The sequence below is a fragment of the Pan troglodytes genome, chromosome 2 (genome assembly GCF_028858775.2).
Source record: "Pan troglodytes isolate AG18354 chromosome 2, NHGRI_mPanTro3-v2.0_pri, whole genome shotgun sequence".
In the NCBI taxonomy this organism is placed as follows: Eukaryota; Metazoa; Chordata; class Mammalia; order Primates; family Hominidae; genus Pan; species Pan troglodytes.
Genome location: NC_086015.1, coordinates 69065043 through 69085090, shown reverse-complemented (window position 1 = coordinate 69085090; position 20048 = coordinate 69065043). Strand labels below are relative to the sequence as shown.

The 20048-nt window shown below is 36.9% G+C and overlaps 1 long non-coding RNA gene across 1 annotated transcript in view; it reads right to left on the bottom strand.

Moving 5' to 3' along the window:
* The window catches only part of LOC134809569 (uncharacterized), a 213944-nt gene that overhangs the window by 77433 nt on the left and 116463 nt on the right, over positions 1 to 20048 (bottom strand). The window contains exon 4 of the long non-coding RNA XR_010155634.1: positions 2145 to 2292. This is a non-coding gene — a long non-coding RNA (uncharacterized LOC134809569). The remainder of the gene's footprint in view (positions 1 to 2144; positions 2293 to 20048) is intronic.

Sequence of the window (20048 nt, the reverse complement as noted above, 5' to 3'; positions counted from 1 at the left end):
CTTTTTTTGATAACCACTTTCTTCCTGGCATTGTGGCAAATCTGATTCAGTCATCGATTTTAACATGAAAGAAGTATGGATTTGGAGTATGAGAAGTGTCTGTTCTGCTGTTTTCTTGTGGTTGCTTGTGTTTCCTTTTTTGGTATTATCTTCTAACTGGAGTTTCTTGGTAGGCATTAGATTACATAGTCCACTGTTCATTTTGGCAATTTAGTTATCATTGGATAATATGACTTTAGTGTGATATGTCAATGAGAAGATGTGAGGGCACCTCTGTTCATGTCTCCACAGTCCAGAACTCCTGAATGCTGCCCAGCTTACCTGGTGAGTGAGCCAGGATGACCGGGGTCACCAGGGTGAAAATGTCTGTTGGTGTTACTGCACCTTAACTTTTAAGATAATAAATACAAAGGAGACTGATGGAAAGTAATACAGGATGAGTTTGGAGAGGATGGCAAGGCGTTTTAAGTAACAGTAAAGAGTTTTGCTTTATCCTAAGTGCAAGGAAAATCATTGAAGGGTTCATGCAGATGGGTGATATGATCATATTTTTGGTTTTTGTTTTGTTTTATTTTTTGGAGAGTGCTTATTTTTAATTTTATTCTTTTAAAACTAAGGCACAGTTGACAAAAAAACGCATATATTGATGGCATATGAGGTGATGTATTGATATAGGTATACATTGTAAAATGATACAATCAAGCTAATTAACATATCCATCACCTCACATACTTATTTTTTGTTGTGAATAGAGTTGAGATCTAATATCTTAACAATTTCCAAGTATTCAATACATTATTATCAACTATGGTTACTATCCTACAACAGATATCCAAACTTATCCAATTTGTGTTTATCAGATCACTTGGGTCTCCATGTAGAGAATGCACTGAAGAGGCCAAGGATGTAAGTCCAAAGCCCAGGGAGGAGACCACTGGAGTAGCTCAGGTAGCATGGGGAAGATTGGAAGCAAAATTAATGGGGTTAAGTGTTAGACTGGACATGGGGTGAAATGAGGGACAGAGGAAGCTTGGTTGATTTATGGTTACCAGCTTCTATATGAGGTATCCTTTCTTATCCAGGATTCAAATGTGGCTACTTTGAGAACCATTTCCAAAGCCAGCTTATTGGCCTCATCTGCTGCTAACGTGCAGAGTTTAGCTTTTGCCTGTTTTTGGCAAAAGTATGACTCACCATGTCAGGAGCATAGTGGGCTTGACTTAAGAGACTGTCAAACCAAGATGTTCCAACAGCTTTTCTTGAAAGTGAATAGATCACAACATTTTCAATAAAAGTTTATGGCTTTGGAATAAAAAAACAAACAAATGAGTTGTGACATGTTAATGATACTCATCTTTTTTAGAAGAGGACGGTGAACAAATACATTGTCTTGAATAATAGAAATGTAAGTAAAAAGTCTAAAATACAGGATGACTAAAGACTTTCTGATGTGGACCAAAAATTATTGAATATAGAGCTAAATGCATTTTGACCAGATCTTACAAAAATACAGAATATCAACAGTAACATATCTGTAATATACAGTTGAAAGCCTGGCACCATGGGGATGCTCTGAATGAGATTCTTTCAGCTAAAAATCTTGGCTGTCTTCAGTACCATCTTGCAAATTGTAATGTCTTTTCACATTTTCAATTAAAATGAGCTAATAATTTGGCCTAACAGCCTGGTGCTGCCTAAGAAGTCCTCTCCCACAAGTCTTGAGTTTTGCATGTGAACAGTTAGTCATTAGTCTTCATTCTGTACCACTTACAGCTGGTCCTCATATTGTTCAAAGCAAGTGACATCATGAGTTTTCCCAAAGATCGTTAATGTCAGTGGTAATACACCAGCTTCTAATGATTCTAAATGCCCTCTGAAGTCCTCTATTCTTCCCCCAAAAATGTATTAACCTGAAATCAAAATTATTAATGGTTTGAGTATTGCCAACAGGAAATTCAGTGTTCTGTTTGTCTTTATAAAAACAATTTTAAAATCAGTATTATTTATAATACGCTGTCAATGTGCCACATTTGTTTGGCATATCCTCCAAAAAGGTTACATAAGCCTTTTCTTCTTCCAGAGGAAGGTTTTAATCAGGGATTTTTCTCTTGTATTTCATCTGACATGTTTAAGGACTTACTAACCCTTCCTCTGTCTTCTTTTTCTCTCTCTGCCACCTTTTCTTCTTCCTTCTTATCATTCATCTTCTGTCTCCATGTCTTCCTCCCATTCTTTTCCAAGCAGCTGATCTTTGAGCTCTTTCATATGTGGCAGGTGACAAGGGCCCTCTACCTGAAGATCAGATAATTAAATGGGGGAGACCAATTCAGAAATAAGAAATTTCAGTATTAGTAAAAGGGACTCTGACAGACATAAATGATTAAGGAGACTTATGGGACCATCTGACTCCTATCTCTTCTCTGTTTTATTCATTCATTCATTCATTCAGTTAACAAATATTTATGGAGTCTCTATGTGCCAGACAGATAGTACTTAGAAATATGGAGTTTAAAGCCTAGGAGAAAAGGCAGTAAAAAATAATTGCATATATAACAGTAAAACTGCAATTGTGGTAGATGTACTCATGGAGAAGTTGCAGGTCCTGTGGGATCGCATAACAGAGGGAACAAACTACCTAGTTTGAATGCTGAAGTTGGGCTTCTCCTAATGCCTTGACATTTGCACTGTGACTTGACGGATGAAGGGAAGAGAGAGGTTAGAAATGCAGTGGGCAAGGGGCAGGGATGTGGGTCAAGGCCCCGTGATGAGGGAGAAAACCAGCATGGCTGAAGAATAGTCAGCTAAGGGAAAAATGCTGAGTAGGAGCTAGGGAGCTGCGAGGCTGCTCAGGACTGTGTAATTCATCCTGCAGATCTTGACCTTAATTTCGAGAGCCATGAGAAAATATTTAAGCAGGAGATAGACAGCATCTTGTTCGTTTCAGCATTTTGCTTTCCCTTAAAACTCCTTGGCCTTGACTTTCAGCCAGTTTCTCCAATGGATCTGGCAGCTGTGGGATTGGAGATCAGTACCTAGGAATAGTGTGTTAACTGTAATTAGAGTTCATATACTGACACCACAAGCCAGAAAAACACACTGACCCTGGAGCATGGCCCAAGGACTTGCATGTGTACTAGTAGATATGGTGCTTGTGTTATGGAGGTTTACATAGTGAGGGTTGAGGGCAGCAATCAACTCAACACAATTTCTTGCCATCATGTTTGTATTATAGCCTGTGAAACACTTGAAATGTAGCTTTGATAAAGCATTTGTAAAGCCCATTTAGATCAGCAACCTTCCTTTCTCTCTTTCTCTCTCTCTTTAAATGTGGAAGACTTCATGATATTCACACCAGAAATTAGAAGTAAATGCTATACAAACTGATGACAGGTACCCTATTTTAATAAAGTTTAGCACTTTTCTCACCGTGTGTGTGCGTGTGTGTGTGTGTGTGTGTGTGTGTGTTTTAAAGGCCTCTTACCATGGGCTAATTAGATTCTACCTCAGAGAGAAAGGGCACCTAGTCTCTTGAAAGTCTTTGAAATTGTTCTGCAGTTTAATGCGTGGTGCTATATCTAAGTCAAGCAGGGTTGCATGTTACCACATGGGCAATGCAGCATCAAAGACTATGCTTAAATTAAAACAAAATTCTTTATTTTTGTTGTCATAAGAATCCCCGGCCAGGTACGGTGGTTCATACCTGTAATCCCAGCACTTTGGGAGGCTGAGGTGGCCAGATCACGAGGTCAGGAGTTCGAGACCAGCCTGGCCAACATACTGAAATCTTATTTCTACTAAAAATACAAAAATTAGCCAGGCATGGTGGCAGGTGCCAGTAGTCCCAGCTACTCAGGAGGCCATGATAGGAGAATCGCTTGAACCTGGAGGTGGAGGTTGCAGTGAGCCGAGGTTGCACCACTGCACTCCAGCCTAGGCGAAAGAGTGAGACTCCGTCTAAAAAAAAAAAAAAAAAAAAAAAGAATCCCCCAACCTTGAGTTTAAATTAAACACCAAAAAGAGCAAAAGAGCCAGGTAGAGTTTCCTTCTGATGTTTTCTCCTGATCTAAAAACTATTTTTAAAATAAATGTTTACGAGAGTTGTTTTCTAAGGAGAACCATCACTTCATCTCTCATACCATTCAAGATTTTCCACAACAAATTATTTTTTGTTTTGTGATTTTTTTTGGGTATGGAGATTATACAGAGCAGCCGTATGTACTGAGGTTATTATATTCTACCAAGTTTGATTTACGAATTCCTTTTTTTACTATCACTATCATTCATTTGGGCTTCAAAATTGATCCTCTTTGTTATGTACATAGAAAGGATAATGATCATTTATGTTCAAGCAATTCATTTAGCTAAAAACCAAGGCTGGAATATTCTTACTGCTAATTTAATTCCACAAGTTGGAGATTATTTTCAATTTTTTTCCATTCATATTAGACATAGACATACAGAGCTAAAATCAGCTCGAAGGATCTATCTGGTCCATCTCTTTCTAGTGTAACTGGTAAATCACAGCTCTTTGGGGATTTAGCTCTAATTTAGCAGCATTAAATAATTCAGTGCAGAGATCTATGAAAGTCAACAGAAACATTGTGAAATAATGAAAAAAAAAATCCTTCCTTTTTGGAAATGGTATAGAATGGGAACTGCATATTGCTGGATTTTAGGACTTGTCTTAGATTTTTATTGCCTTTTCCACCCTCCTACCTAAGAAATGACAACTAATATATAACTAATGTAAAGCTAGGGTTTGTAGTAGTAGCCCCTTCTCATCTGGTTTCACATAAAAATATTAGTAGTGACACTCAAAGATAGTTAAAAAGAAATTTAAATCTCTTATGAAGTCTTTCAAAGAATGGCTGATGGAGACATTGTATAGCAAGACTTCTTCTAATTTGCTTTCCCTCATCTCTTTATTTATTTGCAATTGCCCTCCATTTCTCTCTTCTCCTGTCTCTACATTTCCGTGAACTTTCCCATAATCTCCTCCTGCCTGAATATTTCTCTTTGCACTTCCCCTCTCTATTCACCCCTTCATTATGTATGTCTGCTTAGCCTCTCCTATCTCTTTCAATTCTCTTGAGGCTATCCACGTGTAGATAAAAATCAAAGACAAGGCAATTGCAAAGTGAGTAAGGAGGCTTTCTCCTTAATAGGATAGGTAAGTTCGAGGAGGAAGATATAACCTAGACCTGTGCCTTCCACAAATGAATGTGCACATGAACCACCTGAGGGACCTTGTTAGAAAGCAGATTCTGATTCATTAGGTCTGGGATTGAGCTCATATTCTGCATTCCTAATAAATTCTCAAGAGAGTCTCTTGCTGCTGGTCCCTGGACAAGTCAACCTAGAGACCAAAAGAGAGAAGTCTTGGATGTAAAGAGAGCAGCTAGACATGATCTCCATAAAGATGATGACAGTGTCTGCATTATTTACCACTGTAGCACATGCTCTGATACACAGTCCACCCTGTTCAGTAATTTGTTTATTTATTTTTGCCTGATGATCTTGAATACAGACTCTGAAGATATGTTCCTTTCTTTCCTTTCCTTTCTTCTCTTAAAGCTTGAAATGCCTAAGCAGTGCTACATTTCTTAAAGCAACCCAATTTATTCCAGGCATCCATCTGGCATATGATTTACACTGAATCCAGAGGCACTCAAGTATTTTTGTCTGACCCTTGCAGTCTTCAGAGATTCATTCTTCACTCCCAAGTATACTCACACCCCACACTTGGCCATAGCTCACTTCTGACAGGCCAGTTTGGATCTTAATCACAGCTCCCAAAGTTTTAGTTAACATAGCTTCATCCATGAACTTAATCAGCAGGCTCTCCACTCTAACATTTCAACCATTGATCAAACAACAGCCACTAAATCATAGAGAGCCCTGGTTGATCCCTGAAAACTATGCCCATGCTTGATGCTGGGCCATTGATGGAAACTATTTTGTACTGCCTTTTAACCACTTATTTACCAGTTTTATTTCAACCGGATTGTCTCAGAATAACTCATGTAAGACCTGATTTTATTTTAAAAATGCAAAAATTTTGAAGCATATAATAGAATTTTTCTTCATTCTTTCCCTAATTTCACTTCTCTCCTCAAAGGTACTCACTAGATAGATTTTTTTTTCTTTCTGGAGCTTTTAAATTTGCATTTTGCATCTCTCTCTCTCTCTGTCTCTGTCTGTGTGTGTGTGCGCGCGCGAGCATATGTGCGTGTGTACTGTTAGAAATATTTACTGTATATCCATGTGCTCTTTCCAATTCCAGTTTCCTTGCAGCTCATATTGGCCTTGAGACTAGCTTAGGCCCATATATTATAAACAGAAGTGAGGCCAGGCACAGTGGCTCATGCCAATAATCCCATCACTTTGGGAAGCTGAGGCAGGAGGATTGCTTGAGGCCAGGAGGTCAAAATCAGCCTGGGTAACATAGCAAGACCCTGTCTCTACCAAAAAAATTTTTAAATTAGTTGAGTGTGGTGGCATGCATCTGTAGTCCTAGCTACCTGGGAGGCTGAGGTGGGAGAATTTCTTGAGCCCAGGAGTTCAAGGTTACAGTGAGCAATGATTACACTACTGCACTCCGGCCTAGGCAACAGAGCGAGACCCTGTCCAAAGAAGAAGTAATATTTGTCATTGCTGGGCTGATGCATAATGGTAAGAATGAGTTTTCCATGAGCCTTCTTCCTTTCTTGTGAAGACTGAGGAGGCTCCATCTTCTAAATGTTACATATGCAATGTGATGGAAGCCTGGGTCCCTGAATGACTATATGGATTAGCATTCTTCTCTCATCATGCATATGTGTGTTATATATGTACCATGAGCAAACTATATCTTCCTTGTGTTTAATCACTGAGATTTCAGAATAAGCTAGTTACCACAGCAAAACCAATTATAACCTAATACATGAATCTGTACTTATGATATTTTTAAAAAATTCAAAGGATTATAGTATATATATTGATCTGCAGCTTATTTTTTTCTCAACATTTCTAGACATCAGTCCTTGTCAGTACATATCAACTATCCTGATGTTATAAAGTCATACTCTCAGAACCATATTTTGACATGTTAATAACCATCCACTTAACATAGAGTCTGACTAAATTTATTTATAAGGTAAATATTGAATATATACATGTCTGTAAGTATGCATCTGTAAGCATTTGCCATTTAGTCATTTGTAAATACATTTACAATAATTATGTATAATTTTGTATGTAAAGTAGTATAACATGACAGGTTCTGAGAGACTTGAAGAGCATTCTCATGAAGAAAAAAAGTTGAAAGACATTTTCTGGAGATTAAAAAAAATTAAGAAGCAGCAAAGAATGTGCCAAAAGGAAAAAGAAAAACAGCCACTTGTCTTTTAGGAAATGTCATAGAAAAGCATCAATTTGTTTATAGAGGATAAAATTTAAAGTCAGGGGGCATAATGAAAGATGAAAACATAAATATGACAACTACAAAAATGACTGAAAGTATAGCTCATTTTAGTTTTCAAGAGATGATCAAACAATATTTTTACATTTTTAATGAAAATGTTAAGAGGTCAGAGTTCAATTAACCTAGCGATTTTATTCTTGAAGCAGACTCACAGGATAGGAAAGCTACATTGAGCTTTTATTTCTATTTCTGTTCTATGAGGTTAGGGAAAGCTTCATCTTTTGTGGAACATTGCATATATATATTTTTTTCTTTTTGTTGCTGTTATTTTTTAGCATCTTTGCTTTTCAGCTCCCCTTCATTAAGCTGTGAATGGTTGGAGCTCAATGTAAGATAAGACTAGCTCACAGAATCAATTCTGTGTGGATATTGTTGTGTTTTGGTTGTTCAACCTCATTGTCCTTTCCTAACAGTACCCTGATTTCCTTTCAGGGAACCCCATTTTATGCTGTCTTGGCAAGACAAAGAAAATCCAAGTTGTGCATGGCAGTAAAGGGGAGCCTGGAAGCATCTCTGGCAGTTCCTTTCTTTCCCAATTCTGAAGTGGGAAAAAGTGAGAAAGAAGAGAAAGTGGAAGTAATGATGAAACAAATGTGCAAAGACTGACCCTTACTGATGCGCATCAATGAAGGGAGGACAAAGTAGGCTTCTACCTCCTCTTCTTTTTGTATTTTCTTTCCTCTCTTCTCAGTTTTTCCCATTTCTATTTTTCTTTCTCTTCATAAGCTTTCTTCTCAATTTTTACACTCCCACATTACATTTCATCTTGGTCTTTGTTTTTCTTCCAATCCTGTAATTTCTTTGGTACCCAGGGGATATATCTCAGGAAATCTGTTACCCTATGTCTCTTTGCTGTCTAGTTATTTGACAATGTTTCCTTCTCTAATAAAGTTTTCTCCTTCTTTATGTTCCCTCTCATATGTTATCCCTTCATTATATTAAGATACTCAAAGAAAGGAAAATGCCTTGGCTGTCTTTTCCACCAACCAAGCTGGATGTAATTCCATTGTTTGCTGAGAAAAGAATTGCGTGTGACTCACAGGGTTTATCTTTGTCCGGACGCTCTGTTCATCACGGGTTATGTTGTTTGGCTGTGAAAGATGTATATTATGCCCAAATTATGTCATCTGCCCAAAGATTTGCAACAAAAGCTGGTCCTGGTACCTCCAACTTCTGCACATACTGATTGCTTTGTTTAGTTCTCTGCATCTAATTTTTATATTTTTAAATCCTCTCCACTGAATTTTAGCTGGAGCAGCACAACCCACCATAATTTAAATGGTTTTATCAATTGTGCACAAAAGGCCAAATAGCTCCAAGCACCTTGCAGCTCCCTCAACTGCGACCTCTATTCCTGTCTCTTCTTTCCCTACCACTACCCTTCTCCCCAGTACACTCTTCCTTATATTTTATAGTAACAGTACTGTTAGAAAAATAACACATAAAGGCATATTCTACTGGAAATTGTAAACCACTGGCTGGCCATCAGACCAGTATCACTGGTATTATACAGACATCTATTATTTCCCAGCAGAGGAAACGGATGTTGTCAGAAGTTCTTATTCTGCACACTCTATAAAGACAATGAGATTATACAAATGCATAGACTCAAGAAATATGATCAATGCCCTTGTGGTTTCTGTGATCGGTTTCTGTGATGAATGGCAAGCTGCTAAGAAGGATCAGTTAAAGTGGAGGGAGGAAACCTCAGGGTTATATAAGATGGTGCTTTTTAAAGTCAGCTTTGAGTATTGCCTTGTGCGTTTCATGAATCTGATTATTAGCACTGCTCATGATGATATAGTGTGGCTATCTCAGAGAAATATTGGGGCACATTATTATTTGATTGAAATAAATGGGAAGAAAGAAAACTATACTCAAAATATCATTCTTTTTATACCAGAAAGAAGTTCAAGATGACCCGGTCCAACTCCCTTATTCTTCAATATAGAAGCTGAGGCTCAGAGAAATTAAAAGGCTTGCTCATGTCACATAGGCATTTCTAGACAAAATCTGCTCCAGGATCAAGATCTCTGGTCTCTAAGATTGGTGCCCTTGTCACCTCTTTGAAATTCATAAATATGTAATTTTTCTCTCATGCTAATTCTCATGATAATTTTTGTATTTCTCTGCATCGCTAGGTCATTTTTGATAGTTGTAACAAATTCAACAAATATATATTCATTAACAATTTTCCTTTTTTTTTTCTTTTTTTTTTTCTGAGACAGAGTCTTGCTCTGTCACCGAGGCTGGAGTGCAGTGGCACAATCTTGGCTCACTGCAACCTCTGCCTCCCAGGTTCAAGCAATTGTCCTGCCTCAGCTTCACCAGTAGCTTGGATTACAGGTGCCTTCCACCACACCCAGTTAATTTTTGTATTTTTAGTAGAGATGAGGTTTCACCATGTTGGGCAGGCTGGTCTCAAACTCCTGACCTCAAGTGATCCGCCTGCCTCAGCCTCCCAAAGTGCTGGGATTACAGGTGTGAGGCCAACACCTTTACTTTTTAAAGCTTATATGCAAAGAATTATGCCTGTGGCTTGAATAGCAGTGGGGGTAGCACAGTTATGTTAGTTTTCTGTTGCTGCTATTAGAAATAGTGAGAAACCAGGTGACTTAAAATCGTTTTTTTTTTCTTTTTTTTTTTTTTGTATTATCTTACAGTTCTGCAGGTTAGAAATCTCACAATAGTGGTAAAAAGTTTTGGGATTTAGAGCTCACCTGGCTCAGTTTGAATGATAGCTGTGTGATTTTAGACAACTCACTTAACTATTCTGATTCAGTTTCCTTTCCGTAAAATATGAGTATTGATAGTACCTGCCCCTTAGGGTTGCGGTGAAAATTATAGAAGTTGATTCACATTATACATATAGAGCAGTGCCTGGTACATTGTAAGTGTGTGCGTGGGTGTATGTGTGTGTGTGTGAGAGAGAGAGAGACAGAGAGAGAAAGTCTTACTACTACAATAGTTCTTACTCTAAAACTTGAACAACAGAATTCCTATTTGGGAGCTTACAGTTGAATTGTCAAGAAACAATATGAATCATCTGAGTATTTGAATGGTTTCAATAAGATGAGTGGGCTTGGTGTACAAGAGAAGGCAGGACTTTTTGAGCAGGGGGCAGCACAAGAAAGGCTTATATCCCAAAGGAAAGTTGAATCCAAATATGATTTATCCAGCAAGCAAGCTGGACAAGTGTTGCAAATAGACCTAAACCCGTTTATTTGTTCACATGTGTCAAGGTCTTTCAGCAAACATGGTTAGCCCCTAATAATGAGAGCTGGGTGCAAGCTAGATGTTCCCTTCCCTGTGTATAAACTTTTCTGCCAAGTGGCATGTTCATGAGAGCAAGGCTCAAGCCAATTTCTGCCACACTTCCAAAGGTTATTCACAAGTCTCTGTAATCCAATGGCCGACTCTGCTCTCTGTTGTTTCAGGTTCTCCAATATCATATATGAAAGGGTCAGTTGGAGACAGATGTGGCTATGATCTGAGGTAGCAGTAACCTAATTGCATCAGGCAGCAGGAATATCCACAATGTGCGCCTACACAAGACTGAATGACACCACTGTGGCAGCATCATTAGGCTCCTGGCTCACCAGATTCTTACGCCCCATCTTGGTAAGGGTGGCAGCTCCTCTATAGCTTTTTAAATCTAATCCATCCACTTCACCAATGTACAAATTATTTCCAATGTCTGTTATGCTGATTATGAATCTTCTGGTTAACTTTAGGTATACAGCCATGCACCGCATAAAGACATTTCGGTCACGATGCACCACATGTATGATGGTGGGCCCATATGATTATAATAGAGCTGAAAAATTCCTATTACCTAGTGATGTTATAGCTACCATAATGTTATAGCACAATTATGGTATTTTTAAAATAAATGTAAGTAGACAGTGTTCATAAAGTCTACAGTGGTATACAGTAATGTCCTAGACCTCCACATTCACTCAGCACTCATTCACTGACTCACCCAGAGCAACTTCCAGTCCTGCAAGCTCCATTCATGGTAAGTGCCTAATGCAGGTCAACCATTTTTTATCTTTTATACTGCATTTTTACAGTATCTGTTCTATGTTTAGATGTGTTTAGATACACATCTAAACACATGTGTTAGATACACATCTAAACACATGTGTTAGATACACATCTAAACACATGTGTTAGATACTTTCCATTGTGTTACAATTGCCTACAGTGTTCAGCAAAGTAACATGAGGTACAGATTTGTAGCCTAGGAGCAATAGCCTATATACTATATAGCCTAGGTATGTAGTAGGCTATATCACTCAGGTTTGATTGAGCCACACTCAAACATAGTGTTCTCTGGTTCTTTGTGCTTGTATATTTGTTCTCTCATCCTAGATCGCCAATCTACTCATCATAGCCTTGAGAAAATACCTGTAGTGGTTCGTCTCAAATTTTCATCAAAAATCTCTCCTCTGAGTTTTAGTCTTATATATTCAGTTACTTATTTTTCTCATGGCATATTCATAATCTTATATATTCAATTATTTATTTTTCTCACAGCATACATGATATGATGTTTGCACAATGATGGAATCACCTACTGACAGAATGTAGTCCTGTCATTGAGACACATGACTGTATTTTAATGATCTCCATCTTTTATGTAAGAGTCATTCCTCCCAATGTCTTGGTCGTGTGTTCCTGATTAAAAGAGGGAAAATGCCCTGATTGGATGAACTGAGTGTGTAGGTATGGCTTGTCAACTTTGAGGTTTACTTTGGGGCATCTGGGTAGGTCATTTTTGGATGAACTCTCAATGTAAGTATCTTTAGGTTCTTTTCCCTTGACTTGGTCAGGTTCCCGGGTATATTAGGGTTCTCTAGAGGGACAGAACTAATAGGATATATAAATATATGTATGTGTATATATATATATATATATATATATTTCCTCCCAAATTTTCATCAAAAATCTTGTGTATATATACATATATACATACGTGTATATATACATATATACATACGTGTATATATAAAAATACATGTATGTATATATGTATATAAATACATATATATATGTATATATGTATATAAATACATATATGTATATGTATATATGTATATAAATACATATATGTATATGTATATATGTATATAAATACATATATGTATATGTATATATGTATATAAATACATGTATGTATATATGTATATAAATACATGTATGTATATATGTATATAAATACATGTATGTATATATGTATATAAATACATGTATGTATATATGTATATAAATACATGTATGTATATATGTATATAAATACATGTATGTATATATGTATATAAATACATGTATGTATATATGTATATAAATACATGTATGTATATATGTATATAAATACATGTATGTATATATGTATATAAATACATGTATGTATATATGTATATAAATACATGTATGTATATATGTATATAAATACATATATGTATATATGTATATAAATACATATATGTATATATGTATATAAATACATATATGTATATATGTGAATATATATAGAGATATATAGGAGCTTATTAAGTATTAACTCACATAATCACAAGGTTCCACAATAGAGACTCTAGTTCTTTGTGTCTTATATTTATTCTTTCATCTTAGATCACCAGTCTACTCATCACAGCCTTAATAAAATAACCTGTGTTGGTTCCTCCCACATTTTCATCAAAAATCTCTCCTCTGAGTCTTCGTCTTAAATATTCGATTAGTTATTTTTCTCATAGCATATTCTATTTAATATAGTTATTTGCATATCTAATTGTATCCTCATTTTCTTCTTAGACTCTGAAGTCTATTAAGAAGAAACTGTGTCTATCTTCCTTACCATTGTTTACCTAGTATAGTACCTGTCACATGGTAGGAGTTCAATAATGTTAATGTTAGTTCATGTTCACACTGCTATAAAGATACTACCTGAGACTGGGTAATTTATAAACAAAAGAGGTTTAATTGACTCACAGTTATGCATGGCTGGGGAAGCCTCAGGAAACTTACAATCATCTTGGAAGGCAAAGGAGAAGCAGGCACCTTCTTCACAAGGTGGCAGGAGAGAGAGAGCACAGGGGAAACTGCCACTTTAAAAACCATCAGCTCGCCGGGCGCGGTGGCTCACGCCTGTAATCTCAGCACTTTGGGAGGCTGAGGTGGGCGGATCACGAGGTCAGGAGATTGAGACTGTCCTGGCTAACACAGTGAAACCCCGTCTCTACTAAAAAATACAAAAAATTAGCCGGGCATGGTGGCGGGCGCCTGTAGTCCCAGCTACGCGGGAGGCTGAGGCAGGAGAATGGCGTGAACCCGGGAGGCAGAGCTTGCAGTGAGCCGAGATGGTGCCACTGCACTCCAGCCTGGGTGACAGAGGGAGACTACCTCTCAAAAAAAACCATCAGCTCTCGTGAGAACTCCCTCACTATCATGAGAACAGCATGGGGGAACTGCCCTCACCATCCAATCTCCTCCCATCAGTTCCCTTCCCTGACACCTGGGGATTACAATTCGAGATGAGATTTGGGTGGGGACACAGAGCCAAACCACATCAAATGTATACTGGATTAATGAATACACACATACACACACACACACACACACACACACACACACACGAATATGACTTAGATTTTGGCCCTATATTCTTCATTCTCCACCATATTAAGCCCTTTTTCTAGGACTGAATTAAAGACTTTTCAGATCATTGATGACTTGTATAGATCACTGCCCTTGTTTTATTCCCCATCCCCGATACGTGCCCTTAATAAGGCTTTAGAGAAAAGATTCATCCAGATGGTAACGTACGTTTAAAATCAGACAGCTGAGGAAAAAAGTCATCAATTATATTAGGGGAGTTGAGTGTTGAGTAAGAGCCTTTTCTAAAACATCCATTTGATTTGTGAAAAACTCCAAACTACCAGCACTTAATTTCTTGCTCCAAATCCCAAATTAAAAAAGAACCATGGTTCTCCTTTTTTCATGTTCTATAGCCTTCCACAGGGAAGAAAGCGCATCATGAGACTGATCAGGCACCACCTGATTATGGGTTCTTGCCTAGTTCTGGAGTCTACATTAACTCCTGACATCTTTATTTGTGGAAATATTACTTTGGGGAACCAAGTAGAGCAGACATGAAAACCAGAGGATTTCTGACAGCTTCCTGGCTTGAAGTTTCCTTTTTAGTTTTTCACATTGCCTAAGGAAGATAAGCTAAAGATTACTGAAAAGAAAACAAAGCTTTGCCAGGTACTGTGATATGGAAAGCCAGGGCTCGCTGTTCAAAGAAGTACACCTCCCATGCTGTTGAAACAGCCTTGCTTTATCATGTGTTGAAATCATATTTTAGACTCTTGGCTATTCTTCCATGTCTCTTGTGGCTGAGCCTGTCTCTGATATGAGTTCAGCTGGGCATAGATTAAAAACCAATTCAGTTCAAAGAGCATTTGAATCTAAATACTAACTATTCTTGGTCAGTAAAACAACCCCATGGGAGACTTTTTTTTTTTTAATTTAAGTGATGTAAAAGTCACAATTAGCTTGATAATGATTGGTACAATTTAGTCATTAAAATAGTCTAAGCCATTTTATTCACATTTTGAGGAGCTACTATACAACAGAAGCTATTCTGGGTACTATAGATATTGCAGGAGACAGAAAAGTTGGAGGAAGACAGAAAAGAAGCAAATATATTGAAAATAATTTTGATAAAAGAATGATTAAATTGTATCAATCATTAACAAGCTAATTGTGTTTTTTTAAAATCACTTAAAAAGAAGACTCCTGTGGGGTTGTTTCACTGGCCAAGTATAGTTCATATCGAGTTTCAAAAGCTCTTTGAACTGAATTGGTTTTCTATCTAGGCCGAGTCAGACTCATACCAAGGATAGGCATGGCCACAAGAGACATGAAAGCATGGCTGAGAGTATAAATACCATTTCATATAAAGAGTGTGATGTGATAGAAAACATCTTAGAGTAGGTGTATGTGTATAGGTTCTTTAGACCAAGGTGATCATGGAAGACCTGTTTGAGGAGGTACATCCATGCTGAAAGCTGGAGAATAACAAGGAGCTAGTCATTTGAAGACCTATGGAACAGCACTCCTTGTGGGAGAAATGAGGCCAAAAACTTAGGTCATTAGAGAACTTGGTGTGCAGGCAGAACTACAGGACCAGTGTGGCTGAATATAGTATGGAAGGGGGGATAGTGTTTGGTGGTAATGTTAGAAAGGTGAGCGGAGCTTGAATCATGGAGGACAGTGGGTCTCAAAGACTCTGTTGGAAGTCACCAAAATATTTTGGAGAGTGCACAAAGCTAAAATAATTTTCATAATAATACTAAATATTATTTTCCTTTTTCACATTGGTTCTCTGATGAACATACAGTAGAGTTTTCCAGATGCTACATACAATCATTCCTAAATCTCTCAGATTGCTGAGGTCTCAGGGAAATCAACTCATCTGAAATTTAAGCAAAGACAAGTACATATAAAGAGAGATGGACTACTAGCCATACAAGCTGATAAGAAGTTTCAGCTAAAAATTTTAATGAATGAGCTAAAATAGAAGGTGGCTAATATGAGAGTATAGAATCCTTGGGAGCTGCAGACACAAGGGGGCTTGACACTCACTCTCAGGCTCTTTTTTGTGGACTTGACTGGATATTCATGAGAAAGATGAGAGGCAGGTAAGAGTCCAGAGGAAACCTCCGTTGTGGTGCAAGGCATGGAGGAGGGGAACAGCAACATCCCTAGGAAAGGCGTGAAGCCCCACCCAGGTCCTTCAGTTGGAAATATCAGACAAATAATTTAAATTATATTTAAATGATAAATATAATTATCAAGCTAATGGATCTGGTAGAAAAATGAAGAACATGCAATGTCAGATGATGAACTTTAGCAGAGAGATGACAATTATAAGAAACAATCAAAATGCTAGAAGTGAAAAACAGATTAAATGCCTTTGACAAATTTATCAGTAAACTCAATACAGCTGAGGAAAGAATCAGTGCGACTGAAAATAGGCCAATAGAAATTACCCAATTTGAGACACAAATTAAAAAAAGGAACTGAGTATCCTAGAGTTGTGGAACAATATCAAGTGGTCAAATGGTCTAATATACCATATGATTGAAATCCTACAAAGAAAAAAAAAACATGAAAGAAGCAATATTTGAAATATATGGCAGAGAATTTTCTAAAATTAATGATGGATGACAAACTACAGCTCTAAGAAGCTTAGAGAACAATACAGATGTTAAAAACCCTAGACACATCATATTCAAACTTCTGAAAACCAAAGATAAGGAGAAAATCTTGAAGGCCATGAAAAATAAAAACATTGCATAAAGAGAAGCAAAGATAAAAATTATGAGCCACTTCCCCTTAAATCTCTGCAAGCTAGAAGACAAAAGTGACATCTGTAAAGTGATGAAAGAAACAAATTATACAAAATTATTACATGTACCCTGGAAATATGTACATCTATTATGTATTAATAAAAAAAATTTAAAAACCAAACTGTCCATCCAGAATTCTATATCCAGCAAAAATATCTTTCAAAAATACTTTTTCAGGCAAAAACTTGGTGAACTCATGACCAGCAGACCTGTTCTGCGGAAAAAATGTTAAAGGAAGTCCTTCAGACAGAATGTAATACCAGATTGAAGAAACTTGGACCTACATGAAGAAATGAAGAGCACTGGAAATGGCATTAAAGAAGGTAAGTATAAAATTATTTTTTCTTCATTTTAAATTGCTCTAAAAGATAACTTTCTGTCTAAAGTATATAGTAATGTATGGTATATTTATAGCATATGTATGAGTAAAATGTGTAAAACAATAGTAAAAAGAGGGTAGAGAGGAACCAAAAGAATATTGTTCTAAAGTTTCTTGCCTGCCATGTGAAACTGTATAATATTTGAAGGTAAACTGATTAAAGACATATATGTGTGTATACATACATATATATATACACACACACACGTATATATACATATGTACACACACATACGTATATGTAAGACCCTGGAAGAGCAACCACTGAAAATGTATTTAAAAGAGATATAAAAATATTCCAGCTTTAGTTTTTAATCTGGTAAATATCAATAGATATAACCAAGCTCTTTGCTTTCCTCATTAATTTCTAAAAGTGTGAGAGAGTCCTGAGGCCAAAAAGTTTAAAAGTTTTAAGGTAGCACCTTGAAGGCCCTGGTAAGGAATTTCAGTTTCACTATAAGTGCAATTGGAAGCCTTTTGAGTTTTAAGCAAGGGTATAACACACCACATTTGCATTATAAACAGATGTGGAGAATGGACTATAGAGAGCAAGAATGGAGGGAAGACCAGTCAGGAGGCTACCATAGTCATCCTAGCCACGTGTGGTTGGGGCTTGTACAATAGCGATGGCAGTGGCAATGGAGAGCAGTGGATGGATTAGGATGATTTTTAGACGTTGAAGGGGTTGCATTTATAAATGACTTGAGGATGATGGAAAAAGATCAGTCAAGGATAATGCCTAGACTTCTCATCAACCTTATTGATGAAGTTTTATCCATTTAAAACATACACCAAGATGAGTATAGAAAGATATATATACCTATGAAACCACACCACTGTAATACAGAAATATCAAATTTTTTACCAATTCTAAACAATTCTTTGTGCTCCTTTGCAAGACCTCCTAGATTTTTTACTTTAGCAACCGAAAAAAATAATGGTGTACATTTCCAAGGTGCATCCATTAAGGAAGGAATATAGTTAGAAGAGGGAAGTGCATGGGAATTGAGAATTCTGGCACTAGATTGATAGGCTATTTCCAATGGTTATGCTTCATATCCTCCAAGAAGACTTCCATACCCATTGCTCCTTGCTTTTCTTCAGCTAGTCGAGAGCCCAACTCTGCCCCGCGATGGCACGCTGCAGTTCCTGCTATAGTACTGTGCAGCTGCACTGTAATTGCCATTATGTCCTCCAATACAAAGAGCGCCTAAAAACAATAACTGCATATTCTTGCACAGGGTTTGTACATATGGACATGCAATAAATGATTGCATAAATAATCATTCATGAATTCTTGATGAATAAATGAATATGAACAATTCTTAATTTGCTGGAGCTTGCCGTCATTAATGATGCCATTCTTCATACCTCACTGGCATACATACAAAAAAATCCACCTTCACCACCAGTTGCCTGTGGGCTGTTTTACTGGTTGAGAAACATCTTCCTTGATGTGACTCTGGCTTTTCCAGGCAACAGATAGTATCTGAAAAGGCATTTTCAGATTGGGATGAAAAGGCATTCTAGGATTAGAGTGATGATAACTGATCTGTAGAGATTCCAGCTTCTTGAGCTCTGAATGCTAACATAAGGCATCCAGACAGCCTTCAAAATATGCCCTACCCATATTTTCTGTAACATACTCAATGCCATTACAGAAATATCTCCTGGGTGAACAATGAGGAAGGCTTAACTTGTGCATCATATTGAAAAAAAAATCTAAGTATAATACATATACAATTAAGTACATGATAAGTTTTTACACATGTATCTACCCACATAACTATCACCCAAATCAAGATATAGAACATTGCCAGTACCCCAGAATATAAGAGTAAACTAAGAGTAAAGAGAAGAAAATTGACTGGTCAGTCTGAATTTGTGAAATACACTAAAATATAGAGAATTATAGCTTAAAGTATATTTTAATTTCCATCTATTAAATAAGGAATGTGATTCAAATGCCAACTTGCATGCCATGGGAAACAGTATAACATTACTTGAAAGTAGATTGGTTAATTAAAGATGTAATCCTAGGGCAACCACTAAAGATTCTTTTAAAGAGGTATAAAATTTAGGTAATACATGAGTAGCTATATTTATTCATCACATTTCTTGTTCTTTTACATAAAGATGTATACAAAACTTTTAAAATATTTTTAACTTTCTCCTCCAAACTCATTATATTTATACTTCCATTTGCTTCACAAGTAGTTTTATCAAAGAGAACAGAAAGAAAAAAATTCAGCACAAAAACAAAGAAAAAGAAAAAATTCAGCACAGGCTCAGTTGAATAATTGAAATGTCCAAATTAGTGGGACCTGAGCTAAAATGGTTGTACAGGTAATAAGAAAGAATTACATTCTGCATTTCTCGTCTTGGTCAGCTGCATTACAGGTAATTAGTGATGGTGTTCTGGGGTGGGAAGACCACACTGCCTCTTTGAGTACCTTATGGATTCACTCACCGATTTGAAATATGTCAACACTCAGAGAATGAAAACAAGGGATATGAAAATAATGTCTGCCTGCATATTATCTAAAGTCAGACTTACTGGAATAGTTTTAAAGGAATAATGCATTTATCCAGGAGAATACCGTAGAAGAGACTGACAGGCATTGCATAACTAATGTTCTTCCAATAATAACAATACCTTGCATTTATAAGCTGCTTTTAACTTTTCACTGGCTTTTACATATCTCATTTAAGAGCATTTTCAGTGTCTCCTAAAGCACACATAAATGCTGGATTTCAAACATAGATGAAGCTTACAACTGATTTTGAA